Source organism: Oncorhynchus mykiss, chromosome 12 (genome assembly GCF_013265735.2).
Source record: "Oncorhynchus mykiss isolate Arlee chromosome 12, USDA_OmykA_1.1, whole genome shotgun sequence".
Classification (NCBI taxonomy): Eukaryota; Metazoa; Chordata; class Actinopteri; order Salmoniformes; family Salmonidae; genus Oncorhynchus; species Oncorhynchus mykiss.
The window spans coordinates 411159-434413 of NC_048576.1; the positions used below are offsets into that span (position 1 = coordinate 411159).

Below are 23255 nucleotides of genomic sequence, written 5' to 3' on the forward strand. Positions count from 1 at the left end.
AATAATATAAATGATTTTGTGTTAATGACAATTCGCCCATTATATCTTCTGAACAAGGAAGGTGCCTTGTGGTTATTTGTATTCTTCTTGTTCTATTTGTAATGTTAATTGTTCTTCCTGTCTTTGAGAACATGTTTGTACTCAGAGCACCATTGGGACTGAGACCCTGGTCTCAATTGGGCTACCCTGAATAAATTCAAGTCAATTAAAATAAATCAAATTAGGATGAGTTTTTAATGTTCTCTTTTGATGCATCTGTCTTCCTCCTTTGACATGTGACATGTTGTCATGATCAGGATCATAGTCAGTAATGTAGTCAGTGATGTAGTCAGTGATGTAGTCAGTAATGTAGTCAGTGATGTAGTCAGTGATGTTGTCAGTAATGTAGTCAGTGATGTAGTCAGTAATGTAGTCAGTGATATTGTCAGTGATGTTGTCAGTGATGTAGTCAGTGATGTAGTCAGTAATGTAGTCAGTAATGTAGTCAGTGATGTAGTCAGTGATGTTGTCAGTAATGTAGTCAGTGATGTTGTCATGATCAGGATCATAGTCAGTAATGTTGTCAGTGATGTAGTCAGTGATGTTGTCAGTGATGTTGTCAGTAATGTAGTCAGTGATGTAGTCAGTGATGTTGTCAGTGATGTTGTCAGTAATGTAGTCAGTGATGTAGTCAGTAATGTAGTCAGTGATGTAGTCAGTGATGTAGTCAGTAATGTAGTCAGTGATGTAGTCAGTGATGTTGTCAGTAATGTAGTCAGTGATGTAGTCAGTGATGTTGTCATGATCAGGATCATAGTCAGTAATGTTGTCAGTGATGTAGTCAGTGATGTTGTCAGTGATGTAGTCAGTGATGTTGTCAGTGATGTTGTCAGTGATGTAGTCAGTAATGTAGTCAGTAATGCACAGTAGTCTGATTTGAGAGAGCGAAACAAACCCATGTGGTTTCAATGTACATTACCAGTTAAGAGTTCAATCATGTTGTATTGGAACACCAAGGTAGATCTCCATGGATGACTGGGTTAGTTTAGAACAATAATATATGCAACACAGTAGTATTTCACTGTTGTCTCAGGTTAGACCTGGATGGACAAAGTCTGTCTCCGTTTCATCGATGCTCCATGATTATGCTCTGTGATACTTCATATCAGAGACTGTCCAGTGTTATCTGTCCAAGGTTAATGGTCATGGATTGGCTCGGGGACAAGGTCACGTATCTGTTTTAGTCCTGTTTCAGGTTATTTTACTCCAGAGGTTCATAGGATCTTAGTTTCTCCTTCAGATTTTCAGGAATGTCTTCCACGTTCCCTGGAAAGTATGACCTCATTACTATCATATTATACCACGTGTATCATGTTTACTATAGTAGTATACAGTGAATTCGAAAAGTATTCAGACTCCTTGGCTTTCTCCACATTTTAATTTACGTTACAGCCTTATTCTAAATGGATTAAATCATTTGTTTTCCTCATCAATCTACACACTATACACAATTGTAACAAAATGAAAACAGGTTTTTATAAATATATTCAAATTTGTAAAAACGAAATACCTTATTTACATAAGTATTCAGTTCCTTTGCTATTAGACTCGAAATTGAGCTCAGGTGCATCCTGTTTCCATTGATCATCCTTGAGATGTTTCTACATGTTTAGAGTCCACATGTGGTCAAATTCAATTGATTGGACATTATTTGAAAAGGCACACACATGTCTATTTAAGATCCAAAAGTTCACAGTGCATGTCAGAGCAAAAACCAACCCATGAGGTCAAAGGAAATGTCCGTAGAGCTCGGAGACAGGATTGTGTCGAGGCACAGATCTGGGGAAGAATGCCAACACATTTCTGGGGCGGCAGGGTAGCCTAGTGGTTCAAGCGTTGGACTAGCAGCCGACAGGTTGCAAGTTCAAATCCCTGAGCTGTTGTTCTGCCCCTGACCCACTGTTCCTAGGCCGTCTATGTTTTGTATTTCTGCTTTTGACCTGGTATGGTTCCCAATCAGAGGCAGCTGTCAATCGTTGTCTCTGATTGAGAACCATAGGTAGCCTGTTTTCCCACTCTTGTTTGTGGGTGGTTATTTTCCATTTCAGTGTTTTCACCATACTGTTTCGGTTTTCCTTTATTCGCTTGTTTTCTGTGTTCATTAAATAATTATGACGAACACTTACCACGCTGCATCTTGGTCCTCACCTTCTAACACCAACGGTCGTTACAATTGAACTCTTTGGCCTTAATGCCAAGCGTCAGGTCTTAAGGAAACCTGGTACCATCCCAACGGTGAAGCATGGTGGTGACAGCATCAAGCTGTGGGGATTTTTTTCAGCAGCGAGACTGGCAGCCTAGTCAGGATCAGGGCAAAGATGAACAGAGCAAAGTACAGAGAGATCCTTGGTGAAAACCTGCTCCAGAGCGCTCATGACCTCAGACTTGGGCGAAAGTTCACCTTCCCACAGGACAATGACCCTAAGCCCACAGCCAAGACAATGCAGGAGTGGCTTCGTCTCTGAATGTCCTTGAGTGGCCCAGCCAGAGCACAGACTTGAACCCGATCGAACAGCTCTGGAGGGACCCAAAAATAGCTGTGCAGCATCGCTCCCCATCCAACCTGACAGGGGATCTACAGAGATGGAATGGGAGGAACTCCCCAAATACAGGTGTGTCAAGCAAGAAGACTCGAGGCTGTAATCCCTGCCAAAGGTGCTTCAACAAAGTACTGAGTAAAAGGTCTGAATACTTGTATAAATGTGATTTTTGTTATTTCTGTGATTTCTAAATTCCTGTTTTTGCTTTGTCATTATGGGGTATTGTGTGTAGATTGATGAGAAAAAAACAACAATTTAATACATTTTAGAATAAGGCTGTAACATAACAAAATGTGGGAAAAAGTAAAGGTGTCTGAATACTTTCCGAATGCTGTGTATAACCTTTCAAACATTTGCAACATGCTAGCAAACTTCCAACACCATGTACTTCCATAAACAATATCATTAATTTAATCATTTTTAATAAATCAAACGTGTATTAGTTATCTGCTGTTTTTAATCTCCTCCAAAACAATCTTCCTCAATGCCTTTACAAAACACTTACAGAAACCATCAATATGTTATTTACCATTTAGCTGTTAAGATGTGACGTGATCTTTTCTTTCCAGATGTTGTTTCTGGATGGAATCTGAAGAACAAGACAGAGTAAAAACATACATTATTCCAGTGTAGTTACATTTCTTAAAAACATACATTTGTAGAAAATGAGTCCTGGGCCGCCCCCAGGTGTTGAAGGTAGGAAACAACACCTCCACTTCGCTGGGGCCCTCAATCATCATCTCAATCATCAAGTTTGCAGACAACACAACAGTGGTGGGCTTGATTACCAACAATGACGAGACAGCCTACATGGAGGAGGTGAGAGCTCTGGGAGTGTGGTGCCAGGAAAATAACCTCTTACTCAATGGCAACAAAACAAAGGAGATGATCGTGTACTTTAGGAAACAGCAGAGGAAGCACCCCCCTATCCACATTGACGGGACCAAAGTGGAGAAGGTGGAAAGCTTCAAGTTCCTCGGCGTACACATCGCTGACAAACTGAAATGGTCCACCCACATAGACAGTGTGGTGAAAGTGCAACAGCGCCTCTTCAACCTCAGGTGGCTGAAGTAATTTGGCTTGGCATCTAAACCCCTTATACAGATGACAATTGAGAGCATCCTGTCTGGCTGTATCACCGCTTCACGGCTATAGCATATCTAACACGGCTACATCTAACACGGCTACATCTAACACGGCTACATCTAACGGCTACATCTAACACGGCTACATCTAACACGGCTACATCTAACACGGCTACATCTAACACGGCTACATGTAACACGGCTACATCTAACACGGCTACATCTAACACGGCTACATCTAACACGGCTACATCTAACACGGCTACAGTGCCTTTAGAACGTTGTTTTACACATCTTTCAATAGCCCTTCTTTGTGAGGCATTGCACAACCTCCCTGGTCTTTGTGGTTAAATCTGTGTTTGAAATTCACTGCTCAACTGAGGATCCTATGGATAATTGTATGTGTGGGGTACAGCAATAAGGTAGTCTTTAATAATGGAACACTAGCCACTTTAATAATGTTTACATGCTGCTTTACTCATGTAATATGCTGTTCTTTTTTGTTAATAACAGCTGGTACGTGATGTCTAATATTAAAGAAGTCTCGATGTATTGCTTGCCTGAGGTAGAGTACCTTATGATAAGCTGTCGACCACACTTACTACCGAGAGAGTTCTCATCTGTATTATTCGTAGCCGTCTATTTACCACCACAAAGCGAAGCTGGTACTAAGACCGCTCTCAACCAACTCTATAAGGCCATAAGCTAAGAAGAAAATTTTCACCCAGAAGCGGCGCTCCTAGTGGCCGGGGACATTAATGCAGGCAAACTTAAATCAGTTTCACCACATTTTTACCAGCATGTCACATGTGCAACCAGGGGAAAAAAATCCTAGACCACCTTTACTCCACACACAGAGATGCATACAAAGCTGTCCCCCACCCTGCATTTGTCAAATCTGACCACAATTCTACCCTCCTGATTCCAGCTTACAAGCAAAAACTAAAGCAGGACGTACCAGTGACTCACTCAATACGGAAGTGGTCAGATGATGCGGATGCTACACTACAGGACTGTTTTGCTAGCACAGACTGGAATATGTTCCGAAATTCATCCAATGGCATTGAGGAATACACCACCTCAGTCATCAGCTTCATCAATAAGTGCATCGATGACGTCGTCCCCACAGTGACTGTACGTACATATCCCAACCAAAAGCCAAAGATTACAGGCAACATCCACATCGAGCTAAAGGCTAGAGCTGCCGCTTTCAAGGAGCGGGAGACTAATCCAGACGCTTATAAGAAATCCCGCTAATCCCGGATTAAGATGGAATCCTACTACACCGGCTTTGACGCTCGTCTGATGTGGCAGGGCTTGAAAACTATTACAGACTACAAAGGGAAACCCAGACGCGAGCTGCCCAGTGATGCGAGCTTACCAGATGAGCTAAATACCTTTTTATGCTCGCTTCGAGGCAAGCAACACTGAAGCATGCACAAGAGCACCAGCTGTTCTGGTGTGTGATAACGCTTTCGGTAGCCGATGTGAACAAAACCTTTAAACAGGTCAACATTCACAAAGAAGCTGGGCCAGACAGATTACCAGGGTATGTACTCAAAGCATGCGGGGACCAACAGTCAAGTGTCTTCACTGACATTTTCAACCTCCCTGACCGAGTCTGTAATACCTACATGTTTCAAACGGACAACCATAGTCCCTGTACCCAAGAACACTAAGGTAACCTGCCTAAATGACTACTGACACGTAGCACTCACGTCGGTAGCCATGAAGTGCTTTGAAAGGCTGGTCATGGCTCACATCAACAGCATCCTCCCGGACACCCTAGACCCACTCCAATTCGCATACCCCCCCAACAGATCCACAGATGACGCAATCTCATTCGCACTCCACACCGCCCTTTCGAATCTGGACAAAAGGAACACCTATGTGAGAATGCTGTTCACTGACTACAGTTTAACGTTCAACACCATACTGCCCACTAAGCTCATCACAAAGCTAAGGACTTTGGGATTAAACACCTCCCTCGGCAACTGGATCCTGGACTTCCTGACGGGCCGCCCCCAGGTGGTAAGGGTAGGCAACAACACGTCTGCCATTCTGATCCTCAACACTGGGGCCCCTCAGGGGTGCGTGCTTAGTCCTCTCCTGTATTACATGTTCACCCATGACTGCTTGTCCAAACACGACTCCAACACCGTCATTAAGTTTGCTGACGACACAACAGTGGTAGGCCTGATCACCGACAACTTTGAGACAGCCTATAGGGAAGAGGTCAGAGAACTGGCAATGTGGTGCCAGCACAACAACCTCTCCCTCAATGTGAGCAAGACAAAGGAGCTGATCGTGGACTACAGGAAAAGGCAGGCCGAACAGTCCCCCATTAACATCGACGGGGCTGTAGTGGAGCGGGTCGAGAGTTTTAAGTTCCTTGGTGTCCACATAACCAACTATCATGGTCCAAACATACCAAGACAGTCATGAAGAGGGCATGACAAAACCTTATCCCCCTCAGGAGACCGAAAAGATTTGGCATGGGCCCCCAGATCCTCAAAAGGTTCTACAGCTGCACCATCGATAGCATCCTGACCGGTTGCATCACCTCCTGGTATGGCAACAGCTCGGCAACTGACCGTAAGGCGCTACAGAGGGTAGTGCGTACGGCCCAGTATGTCACTTGGGCCAAGCTTCCTGCCATCCGGGATCTATATAGTAGGCGGTGTCAGAGGAAAGCCCATAAAATTGTCAGAGACTCCAGTCACCCAAGTTATAGACTGTTTTCTCTGCTACCGCTCGGCAAGTGGTACCGGAGTGCCACGTCTAGGACCAAAATGCTCCTCAACAGCTTTAACCCCCAAGCCATTAGACTGCTGAACAATTCATTATTATCGCCGACGGACAATTTACATTGACACCCCCCTTCTTGTATACTGCTGCTACTCGCTGTTTGTTTGCTGCCTATGCATAGTTACTTCGCCCCCACCTACATGTACAGATTACCTCAACTAGCCTGTACCTCTACACACTGACTCGGTACCGGTGCTCCCTGTATATAGACTCGTTATGGGTATTCTAATTGTGTTACTTTTTATTATTACTTTTTATTTTAGTCTACTTGGTAAATATTTTCTTCTTCTTGAACTGCACTGTTGGTTGCAGCATTTCACGGTAAAGTCTACACTTCCTGTATTCGACAAATAAAGTTTGATTTAAATTACTGTATTCTATTCTACTTTATTTTTGTCAATTCCACTCCGACATTGCTGGTCCTAATATTTATTTTCTTAATCCGTCCATTTACTTTTAGATTTGTGTGTATTATTGTGAGATACTACTGCACTGTTGGAGCCAGGAACACAAGCATTTTAGTTAGATACTACTGCACTGTTGGAGCCAGGAACACAAGCATTTTAGTTAGATATTACTGCACTGTTGGAGCTAGGAACACAAGCATTTAGTTAGATACTACTGCACTGTTGGAGCCAGGAACACAAGCATTTAGTTAGATACTACTGCACTGTTGGAGCCAGGAACACAAGCATTTTAGTTAGATACTACTGCACTGTTGGAGCTAGGAACGCAAGCATTTAGTTAGATATTACTGCACTGTTGGAGCTAGGAACGCAAGCATTTAGTTAGATACTACTGCACTGTTGGAGCTAGGAACACAAGCATTTTAGTTAGATACTACTGCACTGTTGGAGCTAGGAACACAAGCATTTTAGTTAGATACTACTGCACTGTTGGAGCTAGGAACGCAAGCATTTAGTTAGATATTACTGCACTGTTGGAGCTAGGAACGCAAGCATTTAGTTAGATACTACTGCACTGTTGGAGCTAGGAACACAAGCATTTTAGTTAGATACTACTGCACTGTTGGAGCTAGGAACGCAAGTATTTAGTTAGATACTACTGCACTGTTGGAGCTAGGAACGCAAGCATTTAGTTAGACACTACTGCACTGTTTGTAGCTAGGAACGCAAGCATTTTATTTAGATACTACTGCACTGTTGGAGCTAGGAACGTAAGCATTTAGTTAGATACTACTGCACTGTTGGAGCTATGAAGGCAAGCATTTTAGTTAGATACTACTGCACTGTTGGAGCTAGGAACGCAAGCATTTATTTAGATATTACTGCACTGTTAGACCTAGGAACGCAAGATTTAGTTAGATACTACTGCACTGTTGGAGCTAGGAACGCAAGCATTTTAGTTAGATACTACTGAACTGTTGGAGCTAGGAACGCAAGCATTTTAGTTAGATACTACTGCACTGTTGGAGCTAGGAACACAAGCATTTTAGTTAGATACTACTGAACTGTTGGAGCTAGGAACGCAAGCATTTTAGTTAGATACTACTGCACTGTTGGAGCTAGGAACACAAGCATTTTAGTTAGATACTACTGCACTGTTGGAGCTAGGAACGCAAGCATTTAGTTAGATACTACTGCACTGTTGGAGCTAGGAACGCAAGCATTTTGTTAGATACTACTGCACTGTTGGAGCTAGGAACGCAAGCATTTAGTTAGATACTACTGCACTGTTGGAGGTAGGAACGCAAGCATTTAGTTAGACACTACTGCACTGTTTGGAGCTAGGAACGCAAGCATTTTAGTTAGATACTACTGCACTGTTGGAGCTAGGAACGCAAGCATTTAGTTAGATATTACTGCACTGTTGGAGCTAGGAACGTAAGCATTTAGTTAGATACTACTGCACTGTTGGAGCTAGGAACGCAAGCATTTTAGTTAGATACTACTGCACTGTTGGAGCTAGGACCGCAAGCATTTTAGTTAGATACTACTGCACTGTTGGAGCTAGGAACACAAGCATTTTAGTTAGATACTACTGCACTGTTAGACATAGGAACGCAAGCATTTAGTTAGATATTACTCTACTGTTGGAGCTAGGAATGCAAGCATTTAGTTAGATATTACTGCACTGTTCGAGCTAGGAACGCAAGCATTTCGATATACCGTAATAACATCTGCTAAACATGTATGTGACCATTACAATTTCATTTGATTTGATCTGACTGGTAATCAGATGCACCGTGTGATTGATAAAATGTTCCACTGGTAAACTCCTAGACTACAGATTCAGGCTCATAGGCCTATGAGGAATTATTTCCATTACACCATATTTACCAACACCACACAAAAGTAATCAAAGGTAAAGACCATTCTACAGGAATCCCGACAATACATAATAATCATCATGACAGATACAATAGATCTGTAGCTTTATCCTAAACCATTTCAGAAGTCCCAGTGGAGACTCCAGGTGTCTAAAACAGCCACAAGATGGAGACAAATTACTGGCTGGCTTAGTATTTCTCGTTAAGAGAAAGAGAGCACTGGTTCCCAAACTGTTTATAGTGCTGTACCCCGTCAAACATTCAACCTCCAGCTGTACCCCCTCTAGCAACAGGGTCAGCACACTCTCAAATGTTGTTTTTTGTCATCATTGTAAACCTGCCACACACACACTATACGAAACATAGTGGTTAGAGTGTTGGACTAGTAACTGGAAGGTTGCTAGATCGAATCCCTGAGCTGACAAGGTAAAAATCTGTCATTCTGCCCCTGAACAAGGCAGTTAACTCACTGTTCCCCAGTAGGCTGTCATTGTAAATAAGAATTTGTTCTTAACTGACTTGCCTAGTTTAATAAAGGTTAAATAAAAAATGTAACCCAGCTCGTGGGAAGTGACAAAGAGCTCTTATAGGACCAGCGCACAAATAATAATAATAATAAATAATTTTGCTCTTTATTTAGCTTTCTTACATATAAAACCTTATTTGTTCATCGAAAATTGTGAATAACTCACCACAGGTTAATGAGAAGGGTGTGCTTGAAAGGATGCACATAACTTTGCAATGTTAGGTTGTATTGGAGAGAGTCTCAGTCTTAAATCATTTTCTACACACAGTCTGTGCCTGTGTAGTTTTCATGCTAGTGAGGGCCGAGAATCCACTCTCACATAGGTACGTGGTTGCAAGAGGCATCAGTGTCTTAACAGCACAATTTGCCAAGGCAGGATAATCTGAACGCAGATCATTTTGCTGAGGTCTAGAAAAATGAAGGCAGTTATACATTTTAAAAACATAAGACATTCATAACAGATTTCACAACATTAAGTGTGTGCCCTCAGACATCTACTCTATGACCACATATCTATAACACAAAATCCATGTACGTGTGTGTATAGTGCATATGTTATTGTGTGTGTATGCATGTGTCTGTACCTGTGTGTGTGTCTCTTCACAGTCCCCGCTGTTCCATAAGGTGTTTTTCTATCTGGTTTTAACATATAATTTCAGTGCTGCCATGAGTTACTTGAGTTTCATGTAGTCATGGCTCTATGTAGTACTGTGCACCTCCCAGAGTTTGTTCTGGACTTGGGGACTGTGAAGAGACCTCTGGTGGCATGTCTTGTGGGGTATGCATGGGTGTCTGAGCTGTGTGCCAGTAGTTTAGACAGACAGCTCGGTACATTCAACATGTCAATACCTCTCATAAATAAAAGTAGTGATGAAGTCAATCTCTCCTTCACTTTCAGCCAGGAGAGATTGACATGCGTATTATTACAATATTTAGTTGAAGTTTAGGATTTTAGTGAATGATTTGTCCCAAATACAATGCTTTTAGTTTTTGAAATATTTAGGATGAATTTATTCCTTGCCACCCATTTTGAAACTAACTGCAGCTCTTTGCTAAGTGTTGCAGTCATTTCAGTAGCTGTGGTAGCTGATAAGTCATTTGCATACATAGACACTCTGGCTTTACTCAAAGCCAGTGGCATGTCATTAGTCAAGATTGAAAAAAGTAAGGGGCCTAGACAGCTGCCCTGGAGAATTCCTGATTCTACCTGGATTATGTTTGAGAGGCTTCCATTAAAGGACACCCTCTGTGTTCTGTTAAGGTAGGCAAAATTACAATTCTTGTCTTTCAGAATTTTGGCAGATATACTTGGATGTGTAGTGTCAGCGTTTGTTGCCGGCATGTCATGCCTAAATATGCTAATCTTGCCAATTAGAAAGTAATTAAAGTAGTTTTCATTATCAGTGGGTTTTGGGATGAATGATCCGTCTGATTCAATGAATGATGGAGCTGAGTTTGCCTTTTTTTCCCAAAAAGTAATTTAAGGTGCTCCAAATCTTTTTACTATCATTCTTTATTTAATTTATCTTTGTTTCATAGTGTAGTTACTCTTTTTATTCAGTTTAGTCACATGATTTCTCAATTTGCAGTACATTTGCCAATCGGATGTATATCCTGCCTGTTTGGCCCTGTCCGGGGGTATCATCCGATGGGGCCATAGTGTCTCCTGACCCCTCATGACCCCTCCTGTCTCAGCCTCCAGTATTTATGCTGCAGTAGTTTATGTCTCGGGGGGCTAGGGTCAGTCTGTTATATCTGCAGTATTTCTCCAGTGTCCTGTGTGAATTTAAATATGCTCTCTCTAATTCTCTTTCTTTCTTTCTCTCTCTTGGGGGCCTGAGCCCTAGGACCATACCTCAGGACTACCTGGCACGATGACTCCTTGCTGTCCCCAGTCCACCTGGCCGTGCTGCTGCTCCAGTTTCAACTGTTCTGCTTGAGGCTATGGAACTCTGACCTGTTCACCGGATGTGCTACCTGTCCCAGACCTGCTGTTTTCAACTCTCTAGAGACAGCAGGAGTGGTAGAGATACTCTCAATGATCTGCTATGAAAAGCCAACTGACATTTACTCCTGAGGTGCTGACTTGTTGCACCCTCGACAACTACTGTAATTATTATTATTTGACCATGCTGGCCATTTATGAATATTTGAACATCTTGGCCATGTTCTGTTATAATCTCCACCCTGCCCAGCCAGAAGTCGACTGACCGCCCTTATACACTATATTAGGCCCAGACTTCAGAATTGTGGTTTTCCTTGATATGGCTCCTATATATACATGTTGATGATTTCATTCCTGTGCGTTACTACCCTGGTAGGTTGATTGACAACCCGAACAAGGTTGCAGACACTAGTTACAGTTTGAAGCTGTCTCTTGAGTGGGCAGCCTGATGAAAGCCAGTCAATATTTTAAATCACGCAGAAAATATACCTCTCTATTGATATCACATACATGATCAAGCATTTCACGATCCCTTGGTGGTCCCTTGGTGGTCTATAGCAGCTTCCCACCAGGGTTAGAGTGTGAGGGGTTAGGGTGTGAGGGTTAGGGTGTGAGGGGTTAGGTTTAGAGACAGAGAGGTAGACCTACGGAACACAGGGAAGGGTTAGGCTTAGAGTTAGGGTATGAGGGGTTAGGCTGTGAGGGTTAGGTTTAGATACAGAGAGGTAGCCTTATGGAACACATGGAAGGGTTAGGGTTAGGGTATGAGGGGTTAAGGTGTGAGGGTTAGGGTTAGGGTTAGAGACAGAGAGGTAGACCTACGGAACACAGGGAAGGGGGAGTTTCCCTTCAGAGCGTGGAACTCCTGTTCTAGTCGTCTTCGTAGATCGATCTGTTCCAATAGAACCTTCTGGAGTTCCTCTTTCTCCATGTTCTCAACATCCTCCTTTAGTGGAACAGGGGAACTTCCATCTTGAGTTTGATCCCCTGGAACAAATGAAAGAAAATACATTTTTGAATCAATAAGACAGCGAGTTATATTATCCAAACATACCCTCGTAAAACTGACTATCCTACCGATCCTTGACTACGGCGATGTCATTTACAAAATAGCCTCCAACACTCTACTCAGCAAATTGGATGTAGTCTATCACAGTGCCATCCGTTTTGTCACCAAAGCCCCATATACTACCCAACACTGCAACCTGTATGCTCTCGTTGGCTCGCCCTCGCTTCATATTCGTCGCTAAACCCACTGGCTCCAGGTCATCTATAAGTCTTTGCTAGGTAAAGCCCCGCCTCATCTCAGCTCACTGGTCACCATAGCAGCACCCACCCATTGCACTCGCTCCAGCAGGTATATCTCACTGGTCATAAATCAAAGCCTACTCCTCCTTATGCCGCCTCTCCTTTCAGTTCTCTGCTGCCAATGACTGGAACAAATTGCAAAAATAACTGAAGCTGGAGACTTATATCTCCCTCTCTAACTTTAAGTACCAGCTGTCAGAGCAGTACACTGTACCTGTACACAGCCCATCTGTAAACAGCCCACCCAACTTCCTCATCCCCATATTGTTATTTATTGTTTTGCTCCTTTGCACCCCAGTATCTGTACTTGCACATCTTCTGCACATCTATCACTCCAATGTTAAATTGTAATTATTTCACCACTATGGCCTATTTATTGCCTTACCTCCCTAATCTTACTACATTTGCACACACTGTATATGTATTGTTCTATTAGGTTATTGACTGTACGTTTGTTTATTCCATGTGTAACTCAGTGTTGTTGTTTGTGTCGCATTGCTTTCCTTTATCTTGGCCAGATCGCAGTTGTAAATGAGAACTTGTTCTCAACTGGCCTACCTGGTTAAATAAAGGTGAAAAAAAATCCCTCTAATAATCTGTAGTACTCTGATTGCAATGCAACCATTGGCCTATAGGTGTGAGTCTAACTGCATATTTCCAGCAGACTACAACCAGAGAGCTTTTTTATAGACCACTCTTTCCTGTAGCCCTTTCACTGAATAACTGTAACAAAATAAAATACAATCTCAATGGTCATTGCATTCCGTTAAGAACACCTTGGTTTTGATTGAAATTAGAAACTACATTTAAAATCTCTATAACAATCGCTCATATCTATTACAACAGAATAATGATGCTCACTATTAATTTGACAAATAAGACAATCAAAATGTTTTGCATTACGCATTGCTGAATAGTATTACATCAACATGTAAAATTGAATTAATACTGAACACACCTTGATGATTTAAATAACTAATTAATCAAATTGTTCAATGCTAAATGCATTAAACCTTCAATAAAATAAGTGCAAGAAATATATTTCACGTGAAACAATATTGCCATTTTTATGCTTCCCATAACACCTATTGTTCTGTCTGCAGTCTATAGTGTCTGTAGTCATGCTGCGTTTGTTAACAGTGGATTTGTATTACTGTAGTCCTGTAACCATGATAACCATATTGTTCTATCACTCTTCTACAATGTTAGTGTCGTTTCCATTATGGCCTGATTTCTTCATCTATGAACCAGAAAATGTCTTGTGTGTTTATGTCTGAATTCTGACAATGTGGCAAATCAAACGGCTTAATGAAACAATCCAGCACATTCGTTTATATAATCTCCACCCACCCCTCTCCCCCTCTCTCTATATAATATATCCTTCTCTCCATTTCTCACTCTCTCTCTTTAACTCTTTTGTCATTTCATGTCTTGCCTCCTTCAGCCTCCCAACGCTTCCCTCATTTCAAATGGTTTGCTTTCGCTCTCTCGCCGCTCTCTCTGTCTCATTTGACAAGCAAATCAGCAGACATTGCCTCGGGATATCCGCCTCGTTTGACAGTCAATTAACCAGGAATAGTCAAAGCCAAAGCAGTTTGCATTACATAAATGGAAAAATAGATAATTTTTCTCCCAAGAAACAGCCCTCCCCTTTAGACAGAGAGTCTTTGGAATCAGAACGTCCAATCACGTCGTCCATCGCCCAGGGAGACGTTTAGCAATCAGACAAAGGTGGTCTCATTTAATTTGTATTGTGTAATTAAAAAAAATATATTCTATATTATGTGAGGACATCATTATGGGCTAGATAATATAAATGTTGCCATAGATGTCATAAAATACTGAATGTTTCTGAGATAGATATAAAAGGCAATAAACTGTGATCCTTGTAATGGAAGGTTTTGCCAAGGAAAAGGCAATTATATGGGTTTTGATATAGTTGAAATGGAGATAGTAAACTACCCTGTGTTGAGCTGATTGTCTTGTAGAACACATTGTGGAACTGTAATGGTTCCCTGTTGAACAAATTCTACAACACATTCTGGACAACATTGGAAACAGCCGTACTTCCATTCCACAGTCTATCGGCTATTCCATTTGTTTATGTTGTTCTAATAATCCCTAAACCTATGGTCTGTGAGAGGAGAATGAGTCTCTAATAATCCCTAAACCTATGGTCTGTGAGAGGAGAATGAGTCTCTAATAATCCCTAAACCTATGGTCTGTGAAAGCAGAGTGAGTCTCTAATAATCCCTATACCTATGGTCTGTGAGAGGAGAATGAGTCTCTAATAATCCCTAAACCTATGGTCTGTGAGAGGAGAGTGAGTCTCTAATAATCCCCAAACCTATGGTCTGTGAGAGGAGAATGAGTCTCTAATAATCCATAAACCTATAGTCTGTGAGAGGAGAATGAATCCTTAAACCTATGGTCTGTGAGAGGAGAATGAGTCTCTAATAATCCCTAAACCTATGGTCTGTGAGAGGAGAATGACTGTCTAATAATCTCTAAACCTATGGTCTGTGAAAGGAGAGTGAGTCTCTAATAATCCCTATACCTATGGTCTATGAGAGGAGAATGAGTCTCTAATAATCCCTAAACCTATGGTCTGTGAGAGGAGAATGAGTCTCTAAAATTCCCTAAACTTCTGGTCTGTGAGAGGCGAATGAGTCTCTCATAATCCCTAAACCTATGGTCTGTGAGAGGAGAATGAGTCTCTAATAATCCCTAAACCTATGGTCTGTGAGAGGAGAATGACTCTCTAATAATCCCTAAACCTATGTTCTGTGAGAGGAGAATGAGTCTCTAAAATTCCCTAAACTTCTGGTCTGTGAGAGGCGAATGAGTCTCTAATAATCCCTAAACCTATGGTCTGTGAGAGGAGAATGAGTCTCTAATAATCCCTAAACCTATGGTCTGTGAGAGGAGGATGAGTCTCTAATAATCCCTAAACCTATGCTCTGTGAGAGGAGAATGAGTCTCTAATAATCCTTAAACCTATGATCTGTTAGAGGAGAATGAGTCTCTAATATTCCCTAAACCTACGGTCTGTGAGAGGAGAATGAGTCTCTGATAATCCCTAAAGCTATGGTCTGTTTGAGGAGGATGAGTCTCTAATAATCCCTAAACCTATGGTCTGTGAGAGGAAAATGAGTCTCTAATAATCCCTAAACCTATGGTCTGTTAGAGGAGAATGAGTCTCTAATAATCCCTAATCCTATGGTCTGTGAGAGGAGAATGAGTCTCTAATAATCCCTAATCTATGGTCTGCGAGAGGAGCATTAGTCTCTAATAATCCCTAATCCTATGGTCTGTGAGAGGAGCATTAGTCTCTCATAATCCCTAAAACTATAATCTGTGAGAGGAAAATTAGTCTTTAATAATCCCTATACCTATGGTCTGTGAGAGGAAAATGAGTCTCTAATAATCCCTAAACCTATGGTCTGTTAGAGGAGAATGAGTCTCTAATAATCCCTAATCCTATGGTCTGTGAGAGGAGAATGAGTCTCTAACAATCCCTAAACTATGGTCTGTGAGAGGAGCATTAGTCTCTAATAATCCCGAAACCTATGGTCTGTGAGAGGAGAATGAGTCTCTAATAATCCCTAAACCCATGGTCTGTGAAATGAGAATGAGTCTCTAAAAATCCCTAAACCTATGGTCTGTGAGAGACAAATGAGTCTCTAATAATCCCTAAACGTATGGTCTGTGAGAGGAGGATGAGTCTCTAATAATCCATTAACCTATGGCCTGTGAGAGGAGAATTAGTCTCTAATAATCCCTAAAGCTATGGTCTGTGAGAGGACAATGAGTCTCTAATAATCCCTAAACCTATGGTCTGTTAGAGGAGAATGAGTCTCAAAAAATTCCTAATCCTATGGTTTTTGGGAGGAGAATGAGTCTCTAATAATCCTTAAACCTATGGTCTGTGAGAGGAGGATGAGTCTCTAATAATCCCTAAACCTATGGTCTGTGAGAGGAGAATGAGTCTCTAATAATCCCTAAACCTATGGTCTGTTAGAGGAGAATGAGTCTCTAATAATCCCTAATCCTATGTTCTGTGAGAGGAGAATGAGTCTCTAACAATCCCTAATCTATGCTCTGTGAGAGGAGCACTAGTCTCTAATAATCCCTAAACCTATGGTCTGTGAGAGGAGAATGAGTCTCTAATAATCCCTAAACCCATGGTCTGTGAAATGAGAATGAGTCTCTAATAATCCCTAAACCTATGGTCTGTGAGAGGAGAATGAGTCTCTAATAATCCCTAAACCCATGGTCTGTGAAATGAGAATGAGTCTCTAATAATCCCTAAACCTATGGTCTGTGAGAGGAGAATGAGACTCTAATAATCCATTAACCTATGGCCTGTGAAATGAGAATGAGTCTCTAATAATCCCTAAACCTATGGTCTGTTAGAGGAGAATGAGTCTCTAAAAATTCCTAATCCTATGGTCTCTGAGAGGAGAATGAGTCTCTAATAATCCCTAAACCTATGGTCTGTTAGAGGAGAATGAGTCTCTAATAATACCTAATCCTATGGTCTGTGAGAAGAAGATGAGTCTCTAATAATCCCTAAACCTATGGTCTGTGAGAGGAGAATGAGTCTCTAATAATCCCTAAACCTATTATCTGTGAGAGGAAAATTAGTATTTTATAATCCCTAAACCTATGGTCTGTTAGAGGAGTATGAGTCTCTAATAATCCCTAAACGTATGGTTTGTGAGAGGAGAATGAGTCTCTAATAATCCATTAACCTATGGCCTGTGAGAGGAGAATTAGTCTCTAATAATCCCTAAAGCTATGGTCTGTGAGAGGACAATGAGTCTCTAATAATCCCTACACCTATGGTCTGTTAGAGGAGAATGAGTCTCAAAAAATTCCTAATCCTATGGTCTTTGAGAGGAGAATGAGTCTCTAATAATCCCTAAAGCTATGGTCTGTGAGAGGACAATGAGTCTCTAATAATCCCTAAACCTATGGTCTGTTAGAGGAGAATGAGTCTCAAAAAATTCCTAATCCTTTGGTCTTTGAGAGGAGAATGAGTCTCTAATAATCCTTAAACCTATGGTCTGTGAGAGGAGGATGAGTCTCTAATAATCCCTAAACCTATGGTCTGTGAGAGGAGAATGAGTCTCTAATAATCCCTAAACCTATGGTCTGTTAGAGGAGAATGAGTCTCTAATAATCCCTAATCCTATGGTCTGTGAGAGGGGCATTAGTCTCTAATAATCCCTAAACCTATGATCTGTGAGAGGAAAATTAGTCTTTATTAATCCCTAAACCTATGGTCTGTGAGAGGAAAATGAGTCTCTAATAATCCCTAAACCTATGGTCTGTTAGAGGAGAATGAGTCTCTAATAATCCCTAATCCTATGGTCTGTGAGAGGAGAATGAGTCTCTAACAATCCCTAATCTATGCTCTGTGAGAGGAGCATTAGTCTCTAATAATCCCTAAACCTATGGTCTGTGAGAGGAGAATGAGTCTCTAATAATCCCTAAACCCATGGTCTGTGAAATGAGAATGAGTCTCTAATAATCCCTAAACCTATGGTCTGTGAGAGGAGAATGAGTCTCTAATAATCCCTAAACCCATGGTCTGTGAAATGAGAATGAGTCTCTAATAATCCCTAAACCTATGGTCTGTGAGAGGAGAATGAGACTCTAATAATCCATTAACCTATGGCCTGTGAGAGGAGAATGAGTCTCTAATAATCCCTAAACCTATGGTCTGTTAGAGGAGAATGAGTCTCAAAAAATTCCTAATCCTATGGTCTTTGAAAGGAGAATGAGTCTCTAAAAATTCCTAATCCTATGGTCTCTGAGAGGAGAATGAGTCTCTAATAATCCCTAAACCTATGGTCTGTTAGAGGAGAATGAGTCTCTAATAATACCTAATCCTATGGTCTGTGAGAGGAGGATGAGTCTCTAATAATCCCTAAACCTATGGTGTGTGAGAGGAGAATGAGTCTCTAATAATCCCTAAACCTATTATCTGTGAGAGGAAAATTAGTATTTTATAATCCCTAAACCTATGGTCTGTGAGAGGAAAATGAGTCTCTAATAATCCCTAAACCTATGGTCTGTTAGAGGAGAATGAGTCTCTAATAATCCCTAAACGTATGGTTTGTGAGAGGAGAATGAGTCTCTAATAATCCATTAACCTATGGCCTGTGAGAGGAGAATGAGTCTCTAATAATACCTAAAGCTATGGTCTGTGAGAGGACAATGAGTCTCTAACAATCCCTAAACTATGGTCTGTGAGAGGAGCATTAGTCTCTAATAATCCCTAAACCTATGGTCTGTGAGAGGAGAATGAGTTTCTAATAATCCCTAAACCCATGGTCTGTGAAATGAGAATGAGTCTCTAATAATCCCTAAACCTATGGTCTGTGAGAGGCGAATGAGTCTCTAATAATCCCTAAACGTATGGTCTGTGAGAGGAGGATGAGTCTCTAATAATCCATTAACCTATGGCCTGTGAGAGGAGAATGAGTCTCTAATAATCCCTAAAGCTATGGTCTGTGAGAGGACAATGAGTCTCTAATAATCCCTAAACGTATGGACTGTGAGAGGAGGATGAGTCTCTAATAATCCATTAACCTATGGCCTGTGAGAGGAGAATGAGTCTCTAATAATCCCTAAAGCTATGGTCTGTGAGAGGACAATGAGTCTCTAATAATCCCTAAACCTATGGTCTGTGAGAGGAGGATGAGTCTCTAATAATCCATTAACCTATGGCCTGTGAGAGGAGAATGAGTCTCTAATAATCCCTAAACCTATGGTCTGTTAGAGGATAATGAGTCTCAAAAAATTCCTAATCCTATGGTCTCTGAGAGGCGAATGTCTAATAATCCCTAAATCTATGGTCTGTTAGAGGAGAATGAGTCTCTAATAATCCCTAATCCTATGGTCTGTGAGAGGAGGATGAGTCTCTAATAATCCCTAAACCTATGGTCTGTGAGAGGAGAATGAGTCTCTAAGAATCCCTAAACCTATGGTCTGTGAGAGGAAAATTAGTCTCTAATAATCCCTAAACCTATGGTCTGTTAGAGGAGAATGATTCTCTAATAATCCCTAAACCTATGGTCTGTTAGAGGAGAATGCATCTCTAATAATCCCTAATCCTATGGTCTGTGAGAGGAGCATTAGTCTCTAATAATCCCTAAACCTATGATCTGTGAGAAGAAAATGAGTCTTTAATAATCCCTAAACCTATGGTCTGTGAGAGGAGGATGAGTCTCTAATAATCCCTAAACCTATGGTCTGTGAGAGGAGAATGAATCCCTAAAACTATGGTCTGTGAGAGGAGAATGAGTCTCTAATAATCCCTAAACCTATGGTCTGTGAGAGGAGAATGACTCTCTAATAATCCCTAAACCTATGTTCTGTGAAAGGAGAGTGAGTCTCTAATAATCCCTAAACCTATGATCTGTGAGAGGAGAATGAATCCCTAAAACTATGGTCTGTGAGAGGAGAATGAGTCTCTAATAATCCCTAAACCTATGGTCTGTGAGAGGAGAATGACTCTCTAATAATCCCTAAACCTATGGTCTGTGAGAGGAAAATTAGTCTTTAATAATCCCTAAACCTATGGTCTGTAAGAGGAAAATGAGTCTCTAATAATCCCTAAACCTATGGTCTGTGAGAGGAGGATTAGTCTCTAATAATCCCTAAACCTATGGTCTGTGATAGGAGAATGAGTCTTTAATAATCCCTAAACCTATGGTCTGTGAGAGGAAAATGAGTCTCTAATAATCCCTAAACCTATGGTCTCTTTAGAGGAGAATGAGTCTCTAATAATCCATAAACCTATGGTCCGTGAGAGGAGGATGAGTCTCTAATAATCCATTAACCTATGGCCTGTGAGAGGAGAATGAGTCTCTAATAATCCCTAAAGCTATGGTCTGTGAGAGGACAATGAGTCTCTAATAATCCCTAAACGTATGGACTGTGAGAGGAGGATGAGTCTCTAATAATCCATTAACCTATGGCCTGTGAGAGGAGAATGAGTCTCTAATAATCCCTAAAGCTATGGTCTGTGAGAGGACAATGAGTCTCTAATAATCCATAAACCTATGGTCCGTGAGAGGAGGATGAGTCTCTAATAATCCATTAACCTATGGCCTGTGAGAGGAGAATGAGTCTCTAATAATCCCTAAAGCTATGGTCTGTGAGAGGACAATGAGTCTCTAATAATCCCTAAACGTATGGACTGTGAGAGGAGGATGAGTCTCTAATAATCCATTAACCTATGGCCTGTGAGAGGAGAATGAGTCTCTAATAATCCCTAAAGCTATGGTCTGTGAGAGGACAATGAGTCTCTAATAATCCCTAAACCTATGGTCTGTGAGAGGAGGATGAGTCTCTAATAATCCATTAACCTATGGCCTGTGAGAGGAGAATGAGTCTCTAATAATCCCTAAACCTATGGTCTGTTAGAGGATAATGAGTCTCAAAAAATTCCTAATCCTATGGTCTCTGAGAGGCGAATGTCTAATAATCCCTAAATCTATGGTCTGTTAGAGGAGAATGAGTCTTTAATAATCCCTAATCCTATGGTCTGTGAGAGGAGGATGAGTCTCTAATAATCCCTAAACCTATGGTCTGTGAGAGGAGAATGAGTCTCTAAGAATCCCTAAACCTATGGTCTGTGAGAGGAAAAATTAGTCTCTAATAATCCCTAAACCTATGGTCTGTTAGAGGAGAATGATTCTCTAATAATCCCTAAACCTATGGTCTGTTAGAGGAGAATGCGTCTCTAATAATCCCTAATCCTCTGGTCTGTGAGAGGAGCATTAGTCTCTAATAATCCCTAAACCTATGATCTGTGAGAAGAAAATTAGTCTTTAATAATCCCTAAACCTATGGTCTGTGAGAGGAGGATGAGTCTCTAATAATCCCTAAACCTATGGTCTGTGAGAGGAGAATGAATCCCTAAAACTATGGTCTGTGAGAGGAGAATGAGTCTCTAATAATCCCTAAACCTATGGTCTGTGAGAGGAGAATGACTCTCTAATAATCCCTAAACCTATGTTCTGTGAAAGGAGAGTGAGTCTCTAATAATCCCTAAACCTATGATCTGTGAGAGGAGAATGAATCCCTAAAACTATGGTCTGTGAGAGGAGAATGAGTCTCTAATAATCCCTAAACCTATGGTCTGTGAGAGGAGAATGACTCTCTAATAATCCCTAAACCTATGGTCTGTGAGAGGAAAATTAGTCTTTAATAATCCCTAAACCTATGGTCTGTAAGAGGAGAATGAGTCTCTAATAATCCCTAAACCTATGGTCTGTGAGAGGAGAATGAGTATCTAATAATCCATAAACCTATGGTCCGTGAGAGGAGAATGAGTCTCTAGTAATCCCTAAACCTATGGTCTGTTACAGGAGAATGAGTCTCTAATAATCCCTAATCTTATGGTCTGTGAGAGGAGAATGAGTCTCTAACAATCCCTAAACCTATGGTCTGTGAGAGGAAGATTAGTCTCTAATAATCCCTAAACATATGGTTGTGAGAGGAGAATGGCTCTCTAATAATCCCTACAGCTATGGTCTGTGAAAGGAGAAGGAGTCTCTAATAATCCCTAAACCTATGGTCTGTGAGAGGAGAATGAATCCCTAAACCTATGGTCTGTGAGAGGAGAATGAGTCTCTAATAATCCCTAAACCTATGGTCTGTGGGAGGAGAATGAGACTCTAATAATCCCTAAACCTATGGTCTGTGAGAGGAGAATGAGTCTCTAATAATCCCTAAACCTATGGTCTGTGAGAGGAGAATGACTCTCTAATAATCCCTAAACCCATGTTCTGTGAAAGGAGAGTGAGTCTCTAATAATCCCTAAACCCATGATCTGTGAGAGGAGAATGAATCCCTAAATCTATGGTCTGTGAGAGGAGAATGAGTCTCTAATAATCCATAAACCTATGGTCTGTGAGAGGAGAATGACTCTCTAATAATCCCTAAACCTATGGTCTGTGAGAGGAAAATTAGTCTTTAATAATCCCTAAACCTATGGTCTGTGAGAGGATAATTAGTCTCTAATAATCCCTAAACCTATGGTCTGTGAGAGGAGGATTAGTCTCTAATAATCCCTAAACCTATGGTCTGTGAGAGAAGAATGAGTCTTCAATAATCCCTAAACCTATGGTCTGTGAGATGAGAATGAATCTCTAATAATCCCTAAACCTATGTTCTGTGAGAGGAGAATTAGTCTCCAATAATCCCTAATCCTATGGTCTGTGAGAGGAGAATGAGTCTCTAACAATACCTAAACCTATGGTCTGTGAGAGGAAGATTAGTCTTTAATAATCCCTAAACCTATGGTCTGTGAGAGGGAAATGAGTCTCTAATAATCCCTAAACCTATGGTCTGTGAGAGGGGAATGAGTCTCTAATAATCCATAAACCTATGGTCCGTGAGAGGAGAATGAGTCTCTAGTAATCCCTAAACCTATGGTCTGTTACAGGAGAATGAGTCTCTAATAATCCCTAATCTTATGGTATGTGAGAGGAGAATGAGTCTCTAACAATCCCTAAACCTATGGTCTGTGAGAGGAAGATTAGTCTTTAATAATCCCAAAACCTATGGTCTGTGAGAGGAGAATGAGTCTCTAATAATCCCTAAACCTATGGTCCGTGAGAGGAGAATGGCTCTCTAATAATCCCTACAGCTATGGTCTGTGAAAGGAGAAGGAGTCTCTAATAATCCCTAAACC

General features: G+C 41.1%; 1 protein-coding gene across 1 annotated transcript in view; it reads right to left on the reverse strand.

Moving 5' to 3' along the window:
* Window positions 1–874: 874 nt before the first annotated feature.
* skor2 (SKI family transcriptional corepressor 2) overlaps window positions 875–23255 on the reverse strand; it is an 83246-nt gene continuing 60865 nt past the window's right edge. The window contains exons 3-5 of the mRNA XM_036936710.1: window positions 12056–12220; window positions 3109–3168; window positions 875–1305 (exon numbers count right to left, since the gene is read on the reverse strand). The gene's annotated coding sequence lies outside the window, so the exon portion shown is untranslated. The remainder of the gene's footprint in view (window positions 1306–3108; window positions 3169–12055; window positions 12221–23255) is intronic.